The 19760-nt window shown below is 46.0% G+C and overlaps 1 long non-coding RNA gene across 1 annotated transcript in view; it reads right to left on the bottom strand.

Annotated features, from left to right (window-relative positions):
- The window catches only part of LOC112546146 (uncharacterized), a 38461-nt gene that overhangs the window by 9743 nt on the left and 8958 nt on the right, over positions 1-19760 (bottom strand). The window contains exon 2 of the long non-coding RNA XR_003089776.3: positions 11654-11716. This is a non-coding gene — a long non-coding RNA (uncharacterized LOC112546146). The remainder of the gene's footprint in view (positions 1-11653; positions 11717-19760) is intronic.

Genomic DNA, 19760 nt, shown 5'->3' with positions numbered 1-19760 from the left:
TACAGCTTTAGTGCCCTGAGTCCAAACAGTCACTGGCAGTTACCTGAGATAAATTGGCTGTGCCTCCACACCCAGGCCACCCTGCCTGGGAAGGGCGATATTGCAGCAAAGTTGATGTAAACAAAAGTTATGTTTGGTATTCACATCACAGTAGGTGTGGGACATCTAAAGTGCCGCTCACTAAAGCGCTCCAGGGAGAATTGCCTGTTTGCACGCACGTGTGCATTTTTGGGTGTGTTGTAGACAAAGTAATGTATAAGCGCTATTTCTTCTGACAGGAGCAAACTGGCTAAGGGAAGAAAACCATTGCTTTTCCCTGGGGTTTTTCCACTGGTTTCAATGGTGTTACACCAGGGGTTGATTTGGCCTGCTATGTCACCTTCTTTCTCCCTTCTACATAGATCTGCTGGAGGAACAGACCAGAATAGGCTTGTGATGTGCTTATATCTTTAGTGCCAGAGTGTTTTTCATTTGTTTCTTTTGGATTATTTTAAGGACCTGGAGGTCACTGTGTCCTTGAATAGCAGCAAGAGAAGGCAAGAACAACGTGTATGTTATGCTCATGTGAACAGCAGAGGGAAACACAGAGTTAAGCTTAGAGAAGTGATAGACATTAGTATCTGCTGCAATATTGTTACCAGTGAGGTAGGGTTCAGTTTATGACTGGTTTACACTGGGGGGCAAAGTTGAACTAAGGTACGCAACTCCAGCTGTGTAAATAGCGTAGCTGGAGTCAATATACCTTAGTTCGATTTACTGTGGCATTCCCACTGCGGGAGAAAGTCTCCCATTGACTCCCCTTACTCCTTGTGACCTGATAGAGTGCCACAGTCAACAGGAGCGTGATCAGCAGTTGATTTAGCACATCCTTACTAGACCCACTAAATTGACTCCCAGGAGATTGATCTCCGCAGTGTCAATCACCTGGTGAGTGTAGACAAAGCCTTAGTGAAGCAAGATTACTGTTCCTCCTTTCTCCACCATGGGGACTATGGGTGCCCCCAGACCCCTCAGTTGTGCACTTGGGCTACTTGGAAAGATCCTTTAAGCCTGAAGCATTTTTCCTGGTTCCCGCCTGGCAGATCACAGTGCTTGGACAGTGCTGACTTCATTATACGTGGGCCCTCCAAGACACAAGCTGAGATCTGGACCTAGAAGTCGGGGGCTACAGTCAAATGTGTGTGGCATAGTGAGTCAGCAGGCAGCTCCCGATAGCATTCACAGAGCATGTCCAGAAGGACAGAGTTGTGGGGCTATTGGCAGTAGAAAAAGGGACAGGAGAGAGAAACTGCCCCCTGGTCTCCACCTGCTTTCTAATTCCCCCTACTCTGCCTCTCTTCTGTGCTGCCCTGGGATCTCCCTCCTAATCGTCCCCTCATTTCCTCACTTCACATCCCTACTTCTTCCCTCCTCACATTTCAAATAGTTAAAGAAGCACTCAGGTGTGGCCTGTCTGCCTCTCCGTAGATGGAGACAGAAGGGACCACATTTGGTCTGTGCTGTGACCCTGTGCTCCCAATTGCAATACTTTAGTTTCGGGAGCGACTGGGCCAAACTGCCCTTCAAGTGAGATATGGGGTTTTGTGAGTCACTGTGAGACAGTCCTAAGAGTCTGGAACTATTGGGTGAGTTACTTCAAGCCCAGTCCCCTGGGAAACTTCCTCATGGCTCTCCTTGCCAAACAGACCCATTTCCCTCTGCTCCTTAGCAGTTACAACTAGGAACAGGAAAAAGCATTCAGCCTCCTTTCTAAGACTCTGAAAGATCTTGGGATCAAACTTCAAACAAGATCTTTATCCAGTTTGGCATCTCACCAACATCTACCCACCCATGTCAAGATCTGCCATTCAGAGTGGCTCCTCAGCCTCTGAAACAAAGCTTAGGCTGCCCTATAACTAGAAAAAAACAAGGGAGGTTCTTTCAGTAACTGTGCCTTGAAAAAAAATCCCACAGAACAGAAAGTTCTTATACTCCAGCAAATGGGACCCCCAAACAGCTCTAGTCTGGCCTAGCTATATCGCTTGTATATGAGTCTCAGTTAGATTTTGTGCTCCTCGGGGCAAGGCCCTTGTCTTCTGTGTGCTTGGAAAGGACCATGTACATATAGATGCTCTACAGCTAGCAAAGGGGGAAATGAAGTAACAGAAGGAGAGCAGAGGAACAAGAGAGTCAGAATGTGGTATCAGAGTAAGTTAATCCATGAAATGAGGGAGACAGCGAGGGAGCTGTAATTAGGACAGGTTTAGTATGCATGAATTTTGCTGGGTTTGCAGCAGGAGACTTGCCCGGCAGCTGCAGAAATGATTTATTACATGCTTACTACATTTGCCCTGTAGGAAGGTAAATAAAATGTACACACTGTCCCATTTATGCCAACAATCAAGGGGATGTGACCTAATTTCTATTTTACTAAAATGTTTTGCTCCCCAAGATTGGACTCCTGGGAGGTGCCGAACTTCTCAGTTTCCCCACCAAAGCCAGAGGCAGACACCCTAGATAAATTTATCTCCCCCACTCTTGTTGTCAGAAATGTTTTTCAAACTGCACATTTAGCACTTAAATCCCCTTGAATTAGGCCCTCTGCTCAGCCTGCTCCTTCCAGCCTGGACCCTCCTGCTCCCCAAGTGCCACTGAACTGTGACACCATGGAGATTATGTGAGGTAGCAGGCCAGGCACCAGCACTGGAGTGAAAGCAAATCCACTCAGCACCATCTGCGTGTCGGATTAGACTGATGCTCTTCCTGTCACGGTTAGATGAGAGGGAGACAAACAGTAACAAAGAGGGAGCAGTAGCCTCATCCTCCTCCAGGTTCACTGCTTCTTGAGTTCACTTCTCTCTGCTCACCCAGGGTATGTCTACACTACAAAGTTTTTTCCGAAAAACCACCGTTTTTCCAAAAAACCCTTCAATTACGTCCACATGGCAGTCGCGTTCTTCCGAAAGTAAATTGAAAGAACAGAGGGGTTTTTCTGGCATTGGTAATCCTCTTTCTACAAGGAAGAAGCTTTTTTCCGAAAGAGCTCTTTTGGAAAATGGCGTGTGTGGACGGGGAAGAGGAAGTTCTTTCGGAAGAAGAGGAAAGAGGAAAAAGCACAGGTGCCCTAGGCTATGTCTAGACTGCAAGCCTCTTTCGAAAGAGAGCGTCTAGACTGCACGTTGAACTTTCGAAAAAGCGGCTTGCTTTTTCGAAAGAAAGCATCCAGTGAGTCTGGATGCTCTCTTTCGAAGAAGCCCTATTTACATTCAAGAATGCCTTCTTTCGAAAGAGGAACTTTCGAAAGAAGGCATTCTTCCTCGTAAATTGTGGTTTACCGCCATCGAAAGAAAAGCCGCGTTCTTTCGATTTAATTTCGAAAGAACGCGGCTGCAGTCTAGACGCAGGTGAGGTTTTTTCGAAAAAAGGCTACTTTTTTCGAAAAAACCCCTGAGTCTGGACACAGCCTTAGTGGCCACTCTGCCCATAGTAATCACAGCTTACATGTGAGATAGCGTCCATTCATTGTGGATGCTATCTTTTGAAAAAGCAGATTGCTTTTTTTGATGCACTTTCGCAGTGTGGATGCTCTCTTTCAGAAGAAGTTTTTTTGGAAGATCTCTTCCGGAAAAGCTTCTTCCGAAAGAAGCCTGCAGTCTAGACATAGCCCCAGTGGGTATCTCCCCATCTATCTGATCCCTAGCTCCCAGTGGGGATAAGGGCCCTCTTTGTCCAACATGGCTCTGGCTGCTAGGGAGGTACAGGCTGTGGGTGATGGGGGAAGGGTCTTATAGGTCTCTCTCATCCAGCTGCACTTGGCCCCTAAGGGAGAGTATAGGAGTACAGGTCTCCTTCACCCAGCTGACTGCTGGGACCCTGAGAGGATACAGACCCTGCTTGCTCATCCAAGACTTAGGGTTGCCACATCTCAGGTACAAAAAAAACAAGGAAATTGAGATAATCTTGGGCCCATCAAACTGGAGAGCTGGTGGCGTGTTCTGAGCACCCCTACAGATTTGCCAGGACGGCTAGCTCGGAAAAGTGACAATCCTGGCAAAACCAGGATGGGTGATGGCTCTTCTGGGCACACAATGCACTACTAGGGAAAAGTGTCAATCAATCAGAGAACAGAAACAATACCACGTGGCTAGCCAAGACCACAAATATTCGAATATAATGTATCACTGGGTGCTGGTTAACAAGAGAGCTAAAAATGCATTTTTTCAGGAGTGAAGTTGAAGCCCTTGGGGGAAAGCAATAACCAGTGGGCCATCAACATTTTCTTCAAACCAAAATTAATAATAGACTTTAAACAGCTAATCACAGGAAATATTTTCCACTATTTGCTGGGCTCTGTGTGTGTGTGTGTGTGTGTTTCTGCTGCAAACATACTGGTGCTTTAAAGAACAGGGCCTTGTGTTTGGGCAGATTGTCTGGAGGGGAGTTAGAAGAGTGACAACTGTGCTTGTTAAGAGAGTGCTTTTGGATCAGGAGACGTGGAAGCATTCTCAAAGCAGCTCAGGCTAGTTTTCGCTGATCTCTTTTCACAGAAGGTTCTCTTTCTCCCCACAGAGTATAGAGTAACAACACATTCAACTGGTTGGACACAGGAGGGAAATATTACATATTCAGAACAAATTTTCATTGGCTGAGCTGGGATCCTGAGGACAGGACACTGTTACCTAGCAACGACTGAACGATGCAGGCTTTACAATTAACCCATTTGTGCTTGATGTCACCTACACCTCAGAGGACAGAGTAGGCCTCTCCCCACGCTCCAAGGAATTGTGCCTGTGTCTGAAAAGCAGAAGAGATGCTCAGAGCTGGTGTTATTGACTGGATAATGTCTATACAGCAAACAGCTTAGCAGGTTGCCTGAATCTTTCTTGGCTGGGAGAAGCTCCCCTGGTTTAACAGAGGCCAATACAAATTGGTGCTTGCTCCCTTTTTACTTGGGCTGGCAAACATCATGCCTAGTACTGTGTTACTGGCCGGGGCCAGCCTCACTGTGTTTCCCTCACACTCTTGGCTCTTTGACAACATCATTAAGGTACGTTGTTTAAGAGCAGCTCAGACTTGGCAAAGAGAATCAGAGAAGGCCAGGCACAGTCTGCTCCGGAACCTGCAGCTCTGCATGCCTGTGGGTGGTCCTTGTCAACCCATTCCAGCTAATGGATTCGACAGCACGAGCCCACAGCCCAACGCAAGTGCAAGGGATTCTGTTGATCATTTTTATCTTGCGTGGTCTCACACTGGTGAAAAAATTGCTTCAAAGAAACTCAGAGATTCTCCTTGGCTGGGATTCATGCTTTATGACTCCTTTGCACGGAAATCCCCAGAACAGCTATCTATTTTCCATGGTGCACAATACAGGATGCGCATTAGCTGGATAAATCAGTCTCTCTGTCCCTACTGCAGTATTATAACCTTTGTCAGGACCCTGCAGTGTGTGGAGGGGAGGCAGCTTAGGAGCAGCTTTCAGACTGGAGTCCCTACAGATTTTTAATACTAATGTCAAGTCAAGAGGAGGAGTTAGCCCACAACTCTGCCCTTTGAAAGTTCTTGCAGCAGAGCAGTTGCTCAAACTACAAAGAGCTGTGCTCTACAGGAGCTCAAGGAGGACAAAAGTATCAGAGAGGCAGAGACTGAAGCAGCCATTAACCATCACCTTTTTCTCCCATTTTAAAGTGGATGTAGTGCAGTGAAAAGGTTCTGTCTGACAAACCTAGAGAATGCACTGAGTAGAGGCAGTCTGATTTTGCACTCCCTCTGCCAAGATTGCCCTGACACTGTCCCCCAGCTGAGCATTTACAGTGTCCTTATCATTTGGGAACCAGAACAGGCTCTGTGGGGTGCAAGAAGAGGAGCATTAGTCTCGTTGCTGAGACATAGGTTATGTTTACACCACAGAGGTTTTTTGGAAATACAGCCAGTTTTCTGAAAAAATTTCACTTATGTCCACACTGCAATCACGTTCTTTTGAAAGAAAATCGAAAGAACAGAGGGGTTTTTCCGACGTTGGTAAACCTCTTTTTCTGAAAGAGCTCTTTTGGAAAAAGGTGAGTGTGGACGGAGTAGAGGGAGTTCTTTCGAAAGAAGAGGAAAGAGGAAAAAGCACAGGTGCCCTGGTGGCCACTCTGACCATAGTAATCACAGCTTACATGTGAGATAGCGTCCATTCAGTGTGGATGCTCTTTCAAAAAAGCAGATCACTTTTTTGATGTGCTTTGGCAGTGTGGATGCTCTCTTTCGGAAGAAGTTTTTTCAGACGCTCTCTTCTGGAAAAGCTTCTTCTGAAAGACGCTTGCAGTCTAGACGTAGCTATAAGTGTGTATGGGGATGTGTGTGATTAGTGCTACAAGTGATGGTGTTTCGGTGATATGGATAACTCGTTTAGGAACTGGACTGAGATCTAACTAGTTAATTCACACACTGGACCAGCCAGGATAGTTCAGTCCCTCACCGCCTGGTACTGCCAGAGGATATTGTGAAGACCAAAACTTTAACATTGTTCAAAAATGAACTAGATAAAGTCATGTTGGTCCATCAATGTCTATTAGCCAGGATGAACAGGAATGGTATCCCTAGCCTCTGTTTGTCAGAGGCTGGAAATGGGTGACGGGATGGATCAGTTGATGATTACCTGTTCTGTTCACTCCTTCTGGGGCATCTGGCATTGGCCACTGTTGGCAGACAGGATACTGGGCTAGATGGACCTTTGGTCTGACCCAGTATGGCCATTCTTATGTTCTTATGTACTGAATTTAAGTTGGTGTCCCAGAGTAGGAAAGTCTTTCCAGCTAGTATTATAATAATCTCCGGGGTGTTCTTTAGTTCTCTCACCCAGCCCTCACCCTAACTACGTGAAGGGGTTAACATGATCTTCATGGACCACATCTTCATTGGCCAGTTTGGGCCACCCATGCCAATTTGCTGCCTGAAGAAGGGTGCTGCATGTGGGAACGCTGCTTCACTGAAGACAGCATGTGAAGGAGAGTCCCCTGCAAAGCTTAGGGGACTTTAGGGGGTAGTGAAGCTACATACCCAGGTAGGAACAGAGCCAGGATGACTCTAATCTTGGGAAAAGTGCTAGGGGATCTATAACTTCCAGGAGTAGCCAAGTTCTCAGCTTTCCTTCTCATCAAAGATGGCACTTCTTTTCACACAGTACGCCCAATGCAGTGTTCCCTGTAATCTGAGCGCTTGGGAGACCGCTCAGGAGAGATCCAAATGCCACCCAGCTGATTCGCAGAGCACCCTCAGCGAGGTTCTTGTACCTACTGGTAGGCACATTTGCACATGCCTTGGTGCACATAACAATGTATTCTGCACATGGATGGAAAAGATTAGAGAGAACGTTGCCCCAGTGCCATTTGGAGGCATTGGTTCATTCCTGATGGGGAAATGTGCCATCTGTTCCCAAGCATCCTCCTATCAGCTCCCTCAGTTTTTCCCCACAAATTGTAGTCCAGATAGTAAGTGAATCCTGCTCTGTTTTGCCTGTGAAATCTCATGGGAACGCAGGCTGAGGTGACTGGACGTAGGGGGAGCCCCACTGGGATACCTGAAGGAAAACCAACATTAAGACTCCATGGCACAAAAGAAAAAAAATCCTGAAACCATATGCTCAGATCCAGCTTAGCACAAGTGCCAGGTCCCATAAATAGCCCTGCTGAAACCAGGGGCTGCGAGTGCCTCCTGCCAGCGACCATTCCCGGCCCTGCCTGTGACAGATGGGGAGACTTTAGTGAACGTTTCAGACCCATTGTCTGTTTCACCCTGGACATCTTCTTTGGGGCTGCTCTCGCTGGAGCACGGTGTGTATAGGGGGCAGCATCTCAGAAACACCTCACCCTTTGCAGTTGCCAGAAAGGCCAGAGGTTTGCTTCCCAAATTCACTTTCTTCCTGCACAAGGCCAGATGCTACTCCTGGGATTTCTTGGTTATTCTGTGGAAATTCTCCTGAACTATGGATTCCAGCCCTAAGTGACAGCCTGGATCTCCTCCTTCTGCCTTCCCACAGATGTTTAACTCCTAGCCAGTATGCTATAGATATTGCAGTCATCCCTCCATCACTGAACCCAAAGGGGAGTCATATGGACCCGCTGCAAATGCTTCCATCCCTCAAATATGTCCACCCTTCTCCCCACCTCAGCAGTCACAGAAGAGGGAGCCTAGTGGGTGATTCAATGCAAAAGTATTTCATATGAAATGTATTAAACAGACTTGCAAGTTCAAGGGCAATGCTGGGACTAGAAACGATGGCTCCATTCCTCTGCTTTAACCAGTCGATATCCTGTCTGCACAACCTACTATTGACCTCCTCCCATCTCTCTTAAATGAGCCCTTGGTGCCCTGAATTTCACAGCACTTTATACAGATAAAATTACATGAAACATTTCCGCGTTCATCTGCCCTGTGTGCTAGACACAGTATTGCCAGGGGTTTGCAGAGATGGGGCTGCTAACCTGGGGAGTCCCTTCACATTCAGTCTCCTATGCTGTAACATGGGACGATTCTCCCCATCAGTCCACATGTACCATTGTTCATGATACATGTGATGGAGGCAGCAGCATGTCTACCAAGCCTGTCTTTTCCAGTGCAATTTCCACTGTCCCCACTAGCATTAAACACATTTTCTCCCTGCTATTGATGAAAAACTTTGTGCGGGTGGAAATGTTTTGACAAGCTCAAGACCCATTTGTGTCTGAATATTGTGCGACCTGGCTACTGAATATCTTCCCTCTCTCTGTGGTATCCTGAATGTAATCTCCCTCCCTCATTCTTTCCTCCCTTGCATGGAGATGGGGAAGACACAGTTGCTTTAGCTTTTGCATTTTCTCCTTCCAGTCACTAGATTCTGCAATTTACCTCCACCCTTCCTTTGCACTAGCATTTGCCCCCAGAGATTACTGGTGAAACCTTATTGCATGACATAAGTTATCTCCTTACTCTCCGAATAAAAGCTTGGGAGAAAAGGCTATGGCTGGACAAGTACTTGAAGGGCCACTGGAAGAAGCATACATTCTTTTCCCTTATGTTTTTAGTTTTACATGTCTCCCAGAAAGGAGCCAGCCACTTGGCTTCCATCAGTCCCTAGCAACCAGCTGGGGAAAAGTGGCAGATTTAAATGCCCCCATTTATCTTGGAGGGAGTGTCAAGTATCAGAGGGGTAGCCGTGTTAGTCTATAAGGTGCCACAGGACTCCTCACCGCTTTTGCAGATTCAGACTAACTGAAGTGTTGGAGCATAAAATGCAAAGGGCTGGGATTAGCATCTGAATACCAGGGCAGGACTATTCCCTGCAGTTGGTTCTCCAGAACTTTGGGTAGTCTTAATAATACCTTATGCCCTGAGACCATCTTTCATCTGAAAATCTCCAAGGCTACGTCTACACTGCAGTTTTGGCACAAAAACAACTGTTTTTGTGCAAAAACTTGCAGCGCGTCCACACGACAAGCGCAAGAAAAAGTACAGTAGATTGTCAGAAGACAGGGCTTTTTGCACAAGAGTTATTCCTCTTTCTATGAGGAATAAGCCTTTTTGCACAAGAGCTCTTGCGCAAAAAGGTGTGCGTGCACAGGGAATAGGGGTTTCTTGCATAAGAAACCTCTATCGGGAAAAGCACAGGTATTCTGATGGCCATTCTGTGAATGGTAATCTGAGTTTCTTGCCAAGAGCATCCATGGCAGTGTGAACGCTCTCTTGTGCAAAAGCACATCTCTTGCACAAAAGCACATGGCAGTGTGGATGCGCTTTTGCACAAGACCTTTTTGTGGAAGATCTCTTCTGCAAAAAATTCTTGCGCAAGAAGCCTGCAGTGTAGACATAGCCCAAGTGTTGCAAACTTTAATAAAACATGCCAGATTCTGAGATGCAGCATATCTCCATGTGGAAGATGGGTAAAATGGTCGTATAGGGTATGTCTACACTACAGAGGAAGATCAATGCTGCTGCTGTCAATCTTCCAGAGTTCGAATTAGCAGTCAGCTAATTTGAAGTGAGAGGGGCACTCTGGTTGATGCTGGTAACCCTGTCTTCACAAGGAGGAAGGGAAGTGGAAGGAAGAGTGCTCTTCCTTCAACTTCCTGCAGTATAGACAAAAGTCAAGTTAAGCTACTCTGACTTCAGCTACACAATTAATGTAGCTGAAGTTGCGTATCTTAATTTGACTTTGTCCCGTAGTGTAGACATACCTGTCAAGGCTGATCCCCACTCAAGCACTCCGAATGCAGAAGGTGGAGGCCCGCAAGAGAGCTTCAGAATCTTGCCTCTACAGGTACTGGTTACAAAAACTCCCCCCCCCCCCAGAATCCTATCACAGTTTTTGGGGAATTTTCTGCCATCATCAAGTGCTTTTTGACCCCTAAAAAACTCCAGGGGTGAACACTTGAAATCACCCCAAGGGTACCCCAAACTGCTTTGCCCCAAAAGAGCTTGAAAAAGAAAAGAGGGAAAAAAAGCAGCAATCTCTGGTAGCTGACCCCTCAGTCAGAGGCATGCAGATACACACAGACAAGACCTTCTAGGACACAAGAATGAAATCATCACCTTAAAAGAAGTTACTTTTATTACAAAACAAAAGATAAACTTGAGAAAGGGTTCTTGGTTGCTAGATGTTACAGAGCAACCAAGGAAAACAATTAAAAAAAAAACAGAGAAAAGTCTCTGGGCACAATGCTTAGATGGTGGTGAATGGGGAGGGGAGGCATAGATTCACATAGAGCAGTTCAAACCAAACCCCAAAATAAAGAAACATTACCCTGAATGGGACTGGACTCTCATTTCCCTGGTACTCACTTATAATTTTCTCTTTGTTCAGTCAGCTCCCATGTCCTGAATTTGATGGGAGGGGGGTGAGGGAATGGGAGAAGGGACATGGTAGTCCTGCCTGGGCTTAAATCATTCTGGCTACATCTACACTGCCCTTTCTTGCCCAAGAAAAAATGTAAATGAGGCGAAGTGGTGAATAGCACTGCGCCTCATTTGCATACCTAATGAGCTGCCATTTTTATGCAAGGGGCTTTTGTGCAAAACCCCCCTTTTGCACAAGAGCCATTCTTCCTGAAAAAAAAGCAGCAGAACAGCTCTTGTGCAAGAGGGAGGTTTTGCACAAAAAGGAGCTATATAGATGGCTCCTTTTTGCGCAAAAGCCCCTTGTGCAAAATGGCAGCTCATTAAGTATGCAAATGATGCACAGCGATATTCACCACTTCGCCTCATTTGCATATTTCCTTGCACAAGAGAGGGCAGTGTAGACATAGCCTCTATGTCTCTCAACTCCTGGTTTAACTCTCCCACACAAAGAAAGCAGGCAGAGAACCTATATCCAATTCAAATTGCAACCCTCTATCTCGATTGGCTCTCCTGGCCCCTTGGCCAACACCTTTGCTAAGTATCTGAGTTAATCCCTTCGTCACCAGATGCTGGTCAGCAGTCCCCCTGTTCACGACTTACCTATAGTAAGCTCATTGTAGGACTGGGACTAGAACCCAGACTCCTAGCCTAGGCTTTAACCACCAGAGATTCCCTCCCCTTCTGTTGTGCCTGGGCCAACCTGCATGCAATGCAAGGATTATGTGGGCTTGAGCACCCAGAACTCTCTTTGAATCTTAACAGTGCCCAGACTGACAACTGGAATGAAGTCCTTAAAAGCAGCAAATGCACCTATTCCTACCTCAGATTCACTGCACGGGTCCTGGGGTTCATTCTGTTGTTGATTGTGGGGCAACATGGACTCCTGCAGAGATCAGAGAATGTGGCATCAGTGGAGGACTCACCAGTCAGAAAAAGGAAAAAATGAAAGCAGCTGAAAGAAATACTGCTCTGAAAGGTCGAAGGGCAGGACCACTCCAGAGCTAAAACTGCCTGACTAAAATTCCAACACATGAGGAGCCTGCATGATAATTAGAGCCAATTTATTCTTCCTGGTCACAGGGTCACTGTGACTTGTCATCATTTTTAGTAGGGTGATAAACTACCTGGAAACCCGAGCTGTCAGGAAAACACAGGAAATGTCCCATTAGAGAGGGAACTTCTGAAGTGAGTGCTGCTACGGTCACTCTTATAAAACACCCATGGCCACGGGCCTAGTCACTGGTGCCAGACAGTGAAGCCTCCCAGACAGGCTTCTGTTACATCAGACTGAGGGAGAGATGGAGCTGCAGGGTAAACCAATCAACACTCTATGATTTAAACACAGGCAGTTCTTAGCAGGGCCTTGCAATGAACAGGAGAGACTAGCTCAGAGCAGTTAAACATGGAGTAGACCTAATTAACCATCCTGCCTGTCTCACTTCAGTGTAGGATTGCTCCCTACATCATAAAAAGGTTTTGTCCAGTCTAGTTTTCTATGTGCCAAGAGACTGTCCCCTTTGGAGTCTGTACCCAACCCAATCAATCTCTCTGACAGGAAGCTTGATATTTAGCATAGCCATTCCCATTCATAAATCCATTTCACCCTGCCTAGTCACACACCCCTCCCTGCTTGGAGTTTACACCCTTCTGAGATCTGCAGCCTGTAATCAGGTCTCCTGTCCTCCTGTCATTGCTTAGTCAATCTAGTCAGATTTAGCTCTCCATATTTTGATCTCTTCTCCTTTCTGTGGCTGTTCACCAACTCCTTCCAGTTCACCCATCCTCCTGGGTTCCCTTCCTTTCCCTTCACTTTGGTAGGTGTCTTCGGCAGGACATTGGTGGCTCTATGAAATGCTGTGGCAGTCCCACAGAAACACTTTTCCTGGAGACTTGACACATTTTGGCAGTGGTTCCAATGGCACACCAGAAATAACCCAGCATGAGAAGTCAGTGGCTTTTAGACAGGGGAGCCTGAGAAGCCATCCAATGAGATTTTGTGTGTGCACGTGCGTGTGTGGGAGATTTCCTTTCTGTTACTTCTCTTGGTGATCCATCCCCTTCTTTGCCAAGTGGGAGTGCTCACAGCACAGCCACAGTCTTTCCATGCAGCTCACATACTCAGAGCAAACAGACTCAGTGACCTTCTAGAGCAGGGGTGGAGAACCTTTTTTGGGTCAGAAAAATCAGTCAGGAGCTGCACACGAGTGAGAAGCAAAAGAGAAAAAACAAACCCTCAATGATGTGCTCCTTGACTGAGGAGAAAGACACTCCCCACTTTCCCTTTGCACACCAGAGCCTAAAGGGGGCCCATGCTAGTAGATTTTGTGTGCTCCAGCCACACAGTTGGACAGCAAGGGGGAGGGGGCTACAATGCCAGCCCAGACTCCCCAATGCTGGGAGGGGAAGTCCCGAGCCTAGGGGGCTGGATCCAGGTAAGCTGGGGGCCCCATCCAGCACCTAGGCCTTCGGTTCTCCACTCCTGAACTGGAGAAGTCCGGGGACTTGTTATCCTTTGGATCCATTAGTTCCTCTTTTGTAAAGAGCCCCCTCTTTAAACCGCCCAACCCACATAAAATTCCTATTCAGAGGCTGACACAGTGTCTGGGTGCCCAACCTTAACAGTTCAATGTACCGAGCACTGGAGTGGGGAGGGCCTTAGCCACCCTGACCTGCACACATTGCCATGTCTGGCTTGCTTTGGTTCTTGTGGTGCCAAGGCCAGTGGAGCTCACACTTCTAGACTGAGTCCAGAGACTCATATTTCTTACCTAGCTGCCTTAACTGGTATTACCTGGGGTTCAGGGCTCTGTGCTTATGGAAGCACATAGCAGCCTCTCCAGGGGCAAAGACTAACTAGAGCCTAGACATGGAAGCCATCCTTGGCAACAGCTGCACTAGCAAACAGATGTTCCCAGCCCAAATGAGAGCAGTTGGTGCTGAGTGAAACCCAGTGCTTGGCACAAGACAGAATACAGCATATACCACCCAAAGCCTTCCTGCCCACGGCAGCCCCACTGATACCCAGAGCTCAGTCTCATCTCTAAATAAAGACTGAGGGGTTGTTTATAAGGCTCTGTCTCCAACCTCTTTCAGACAATGTGCTCTACCTGGCAATCCATGAAGAAAGGTCTGGGCATGCTCAGTGCAGCACTGTTGCTTTTATTTGTGGCCTAGTTTTGCTCTTTTGACTTTTCTAATTGCAAGGTGTGTCGCCCTCCTACAGCAGGACCAGAAGCTACATTCAAATGCCCATGTCTGGCCCACCTAGTAACCTAGCACAAAATCACAGTCTCTTCATAATGACCCTACTGGATCTAGATCAGATCCAGATCTGCCCTTTGTAGTTTAGGCCCATCTCTGTAATAAACAGATCAAAACAGGACAGTGATTTGGATCTAGGCCAGGAGACTGAAAGGAGGGACTTTTCCAGAACCCCGAGGTGTGGGTTTGATAAGAACTTTCTCTCAGACATCCAGGCTCTCTGGCCTATCTGCCATCTTTGCACACAATCAGCCATGAATGTTCCTTTAAATAGCAGATGATCAGTGTTAGTTCTTGAGCTCTCATTCTCCTGCCAGGAAATGAGTTTTCTTAGCCCTGGGCTACACTAGGGAGTTATTTCGAATCCATACTACCAAGCCTATTATTTTGAAATAATGGGCCGCTTATTTCGAAATAACAACTCCTGCTTTCCATTGTTTCTTCGAAATAGCGGTAGTGTGGATGCTCTACTGCTGCTATTTTGAAATAACTACTACACAGAGTAATTCAAACTAATTACTCTCCAGTGCTTCCTTTGGCTCTAAGTCTAGATAGCACATCCACATTAACAGACCCTGCCTCAGCTATATCTAGACTGCAGACTTCTTTCGGAAGTACCTTCTTTCAGAAGAGATCTTCTGAAAAAACTTCTTCCAAAAGACCGCGTCCACACACAAAAGTGCATCTAAAAAGCGATCTGCTTTTTCAAAAGATAGCATCCACACTGAATGGATGCTATCTCACATTTAAGCTGTGATTAAGATTTGGTGGTGATGGGGGACTTTAGCTATCCAGACATATTTTGGGAAACTAATACAGTGGGGCACAGGCTATCCAATAAGTTTCTGGACTGCATTGGAGACAACTTTCTGTTTCAGAAGGTTGAAAAAGCTACCAGAGGAGAAGCTGTTCTGGATTTGATTTTAACAAATAGGGAGGAACTAGTTGAGAACTTGAAAGTGGAAGACAGTATGGGGGACAGTGATCATGAAATAATAGAGTTCATGATCTTAAGGAAAGGTAGAAGGGAGACAGCACAATTGAGGTAATGGATTTCAGGAAGGCAGATTTTGATAAGCTCAGAGAACTTGTAGGTAAGGTCCCATGGGAAGCAAGACAGAAGGGAAAAACAACTGAGGAGAGTTGGAAGTATTTCAAAGGGACCGTTGTTAAGGGCCCAAAAGCAAACAATTCCGCTGTGTAGGAAAGATAGAAAATACGGCAAAAGACCAGCTTGGCTTAACAAGGAGATCTTGCATGATCTCAAAATAAAAAAGGAGTCCTATAAAAAATGGAAACTAGGACAAATAACAAAGGATGAATATAGGCAAGCAACACGGGAATGCAGGGGCAAGATTAGAAAGGCAAAGGCACAAAATGAGATCAAACTAGCTACAGGCATAAAGGGAAACAAGAAGACCTTTTATAAATACATTAGAAGCAAGAGGAAGACCAAGGACAGGGTAGGCCCACTGCTCAGTGAGGAGGGAGAAGCAGTAACAGGAAACTTGGAAATGGCGTAGATGCTCAATGACTTCTTTGTTTCGGTCTTCACCGAGAAGTCTGGAGGTGTGCCTAACGTAGTGAATACAAGCAGAGAGAGGGTAAGTTTAGAAGATAGGATACACAAAGAACAAGTTAAAAATCACTTAGGAAAGTTAGATGTCAGCAAGTCACCAGGACCTGATGAAATGCATCCCAGGATACTCAAGGACTTGATAGAGGAGGTATCTGAGCCTTTAGCTATGATCTTTGAAAAATCATGGAAGACAGGGGAGATACCAGAAGACTGGAAAAGGGCAAATATTGTGCAAATCTATAAAAAGGGGAATAAGAACAACCCAGGAAACTACAGACCGGTCAGTTTAACGTCTGTTCCAGGGAAGATAATGGAGCAGGTAATTAAGGAAATCATATGCAAACACTTGGAAGGTAATAAAGTGATAGGGAATAGCCAGCATGGGTTTGTGAAGAACAAGTCATGCCAAACTAATCTGATAGCTTTCTTTGATAGGATAACGAGCCTTGTGGATAAGGGAGAAGCGGTGGATGTCATATACCTAGACTTTAGTAAGGCATTTGATACGGTCTCGCATGATATTCTTATTGATAAACTAGGCAAATATAACTTAGATAGGGCCACGATAAGGTGGGTGCATAATTGGCTGGATAACCATAGTCAGAGAGTTGTTGTTAACGGTGCTAAATCCTGCTGGAAAGGGATAACAAGTGGAGTTCTGCAAGGGTCTGTTTTGGGACCCGTACTGTTCAATATCTTCATCAATGATGTAGATATTGGGATAGAGAGTACGCTTATCAAGTTTGCAGATGATACCAAACTGGGTGGGGTTGCAACTTCTTTGGAGGATAGGGACATAATTCAAAATGACCTTAGCAAGTTAGAGAAATGGTCAGAGGTAAACAGGATGAAGTTTAATAAAGAGAAATGCAAAGTGGTCCACTTAGGAAGGAACAATCAGTTCCATACATACAAGATGGGAAGCGATTGTCTAGGAAGGAGCATGGCGGAAAGGGATCTAGGGTCATAGTGGACCACAAGTTGAATATGAGTCAACAGTGTGATGCTGTTGCAAAAAAAGCAAATATGATTCTAGGTTGTATCAACAGGTGTGTTGTAAGCAAAACTCATGAAATCCTTCTGCCGCTCTACTCTGCCCTAGTTAGGCCTCAGCTGGAGTACTGTGTCCAGTTCTGGGCGCCACATTTCAAGAAAGATGTGGAGAAATTGGAAAGGGTACAGAGAAGAGCGACAAGAATGATTAAAGGTCTAGAGAACATGACCTATGAAGCCAGGCTTCATGAACTGGGCTTGTTTAGTTTGGAAAAAAGAAGATTAAGGGGGGACATGATAGCGGTTTTCAAATATCTAAAAGGGTGTCACAAGGAGGAAGGAGAAAATTTGTTCCTCTTGGTTTCTGAGGACAGGACAAGGAGTAATGGGCTTAAAGTGCAGCAGGGGAGGTTTAGATTGGACATTAGGAAAAAATTCCTAACTGTCAGGGTGGTCAAATATTGGAATAAATTGCCAAGGGAGGTGGTGGAATCTCCCTCTCTGGAGATATTTAAGAACAGGTTAGATAGACATCTGTCAGGGATGGTGTAGACGGAGCTTGGTCCTGCCTTGTGGGCGGGGGGCTGGACTCGATGACCTCTCGAGGTCCCTTCCAGTCCTATGATTCTATGATTACTATGGATGGAGTGGCCACCAGGGCACCTGTGCTTTTTCCTCTTTCCTTTTCTTTCGAAAGAACTCTCTCTTCCCTGTCCACACACGCCCTTTTCTGAAAGAGCTCTCTTGGAAAAAGGCTTCTTCCTCTTAGAAAGAGGTTTACCAATGCCGGAAAAACCCCTCTGTTCTTTCCATTTACTTTAGGAAGAACATGATTGCAGTGTGGATGTAACTCAAGTTTTGTTGGAAAAACGGCTCTTTTTCCGAAAAAACCCCTGTAGTGTAGACATACCCTCAGGTTAATTTCGAGGCTCCTCCATAGGATTGACATGCTATTTTGTAATTATTATTTCAGGAGTTATTTCAAAATAAATTATTTCGAAATAATTTTCTAGTGTAGAGACATGTCCTTAGAGATGTAAACAATACAGGTGTCCCATCATCTCCTTGGGATGAACTATATGGGCTTGTGCATGCCCATTATTTGGTATTGCAAGGAACGTATTTGTCCTGATCGTGTCCCTTTATGGTGTTTGTGTGTATATATGAACATGTTACTGCACCTTTAAAGGGTAGGATAGGGCTCTGAGTTAGCCAAGCTTGTTTAGCTCAGCAGAAGTGGTCTGTGGTTTAAAGAGCAGCAGGAGGTTGTAAGTTCCATTCCTGATGACACCTGCATGCAGTTAGCTGACACTTTTGCTGTCTGTGTGTGCATCTGCTATGAAGTGTTATACCAACAACTCCCCTACAGTGCCCCTAGGCTGTGTGAACATGTAAGAAGTTATTCATATACATTTATTCAAATAAGATTCCTGAGGTCACTTTGATGTAACTTGTGATCGTTTCAATTTATTTTCCACATATACTCATACGGGTACATTTCTGTTCAGGAGAAATATTCTCTGAAAGCAAGAGATGCATGTATCTTTGTGGTGGCATGCGTGTGTGGGGAGGAGGGGCAGTGAGTACCATGAGTCCTTGTACAAGTGGTTATACCAATGTTCCCCATGGAAGTGACTCATTCGAGCACTTCCTCCACAGTTAATAAAAGTTTAATTAATCCAAACTAGGGACAGAAGCAAAATCATGTGACTCAGATGACCAATCACATGGTACCAGTAATAAAGCTGAAGTGCTGAGTGTATAACAGCAAATAATCTGCACTGAGCTGAGACGGTGTTCCAGGAACTAACATTTGAAATCACAAAGAATTTCATTAAAAATATCACAGCTTGCAAATGGGAAAAATGAAATTCATCATTAAATTATTTGTTCACTCAGGTCCAAGTGAAGAGGCAGAAGTTACTGTGCTCTCTCTCGCTCTCAATCTGTGAAGTGCAATGGCTAGCAGATACCTCAGTCACAGTTCTTAGCTAATCTTCCCTTCAGCGGCTGTTCAGGAGAACGCTGCAGTCATCTTACAAAAAAGGGAGGGGGAAAATGGGAGCTGCTGTCTGTATGATTGAAAAGTAATTCCTCGCATCACTCAAAGCATCCTCCTGGCTCAGGCATTGCTGTTCCTTGCTTGGAGAAAGCCCCATCTTTGCAGTCAGTTGCTGGGTGGTCTGTCTCTTAATTACAGGGTTAATGTGATGTTACTATCAGGCGAAGTTTTTTAACCTGATAATGAGTAGGAAGCAGCTGTAGCTTGGAAAATGTAATAATTGCACAGTGGAGCGATCTAATTATAAGGTGTGTATCCAGTGCCTCCATGTTTACTTAGTGGAGCATGAATTCCCTCTAAAGCAGCAGCCACAGCACACTCCATTTCTTGCAAGGGAATGTAACTGCATGGGGGATGCTAATTCATGTGGGGGAGGCAAGTCATGGCTTGCTTCTCTTGGGGCCTACATGCTTGGGCTGCAATTGAGGCTCGAACTGACTCTGGACTCAGGAGAGATTTGTCCTGTAAACACTCCTCCTGCAGCACCCAATCAGATGCTGTGTAATTTCAGCTGGGGTGTTAGAAAGCAGAAGGGAAGGGAACCTGCCTCATTAAGGGTCTGTGAGCTCAGCACGGAAAGCATCCCACTAGGACCAGGAGCCCAACTCAGGTTTCTGCCAGTGAGGGGAGAAGCTGACAGCCTCTGGCCCCTGGGCAAGATGGAAGGAGGGCAGCTTTGCACTCCTGGAAGGGGTGGGGCTAAGGGCAGAAGAGGTGGGGCTGGGTGACCCTGCCTTCAGCGCTACCTGGAGCACAGTACCTCCCTCCCTGCCCCAGCCCTAGCCCTCAGAGCCGCATGGAGTGGGTGGCACAATGGTTCGGTGGTGATTTAAAGGACCCGGAGTTCTGACCAATGTCTCTGCCACAGTAGCAGTAATGCTGACCAGATCCCTTTGAATTGCCAGGCTCCATGGCAAATTCCCCTTTTGTCCCCTGCTCCCTCGTAGGTGGGCCTGCTTCCACTGCCATGCTGAGCATCAACCATGAGGCTGCTGGAGCTGCAGTATGCTCAGCGCTCCCTCTAGGATGGGG

This window comes from Pelodiscus sinensis, chromosome 13 (assembly GCF_052426305.1).
Source record: "Pelodiscus sinensis isolate ZL-2025 chromosome 13, ASM5242630v1, whole genome shotgun sequence".
Taxonomy (NCBI): domain Eukaryota; kingdom Metazoa; phylum Chordata; order Testudines; family Trionychidae; genus Pelodiscus; species Pelodiscus sinensis.
The sequence above is the reverse complement of the archived record's forward strand: the minus strand, read 5'-3'. Positions and strand labels throughout refer to the sequence as shown.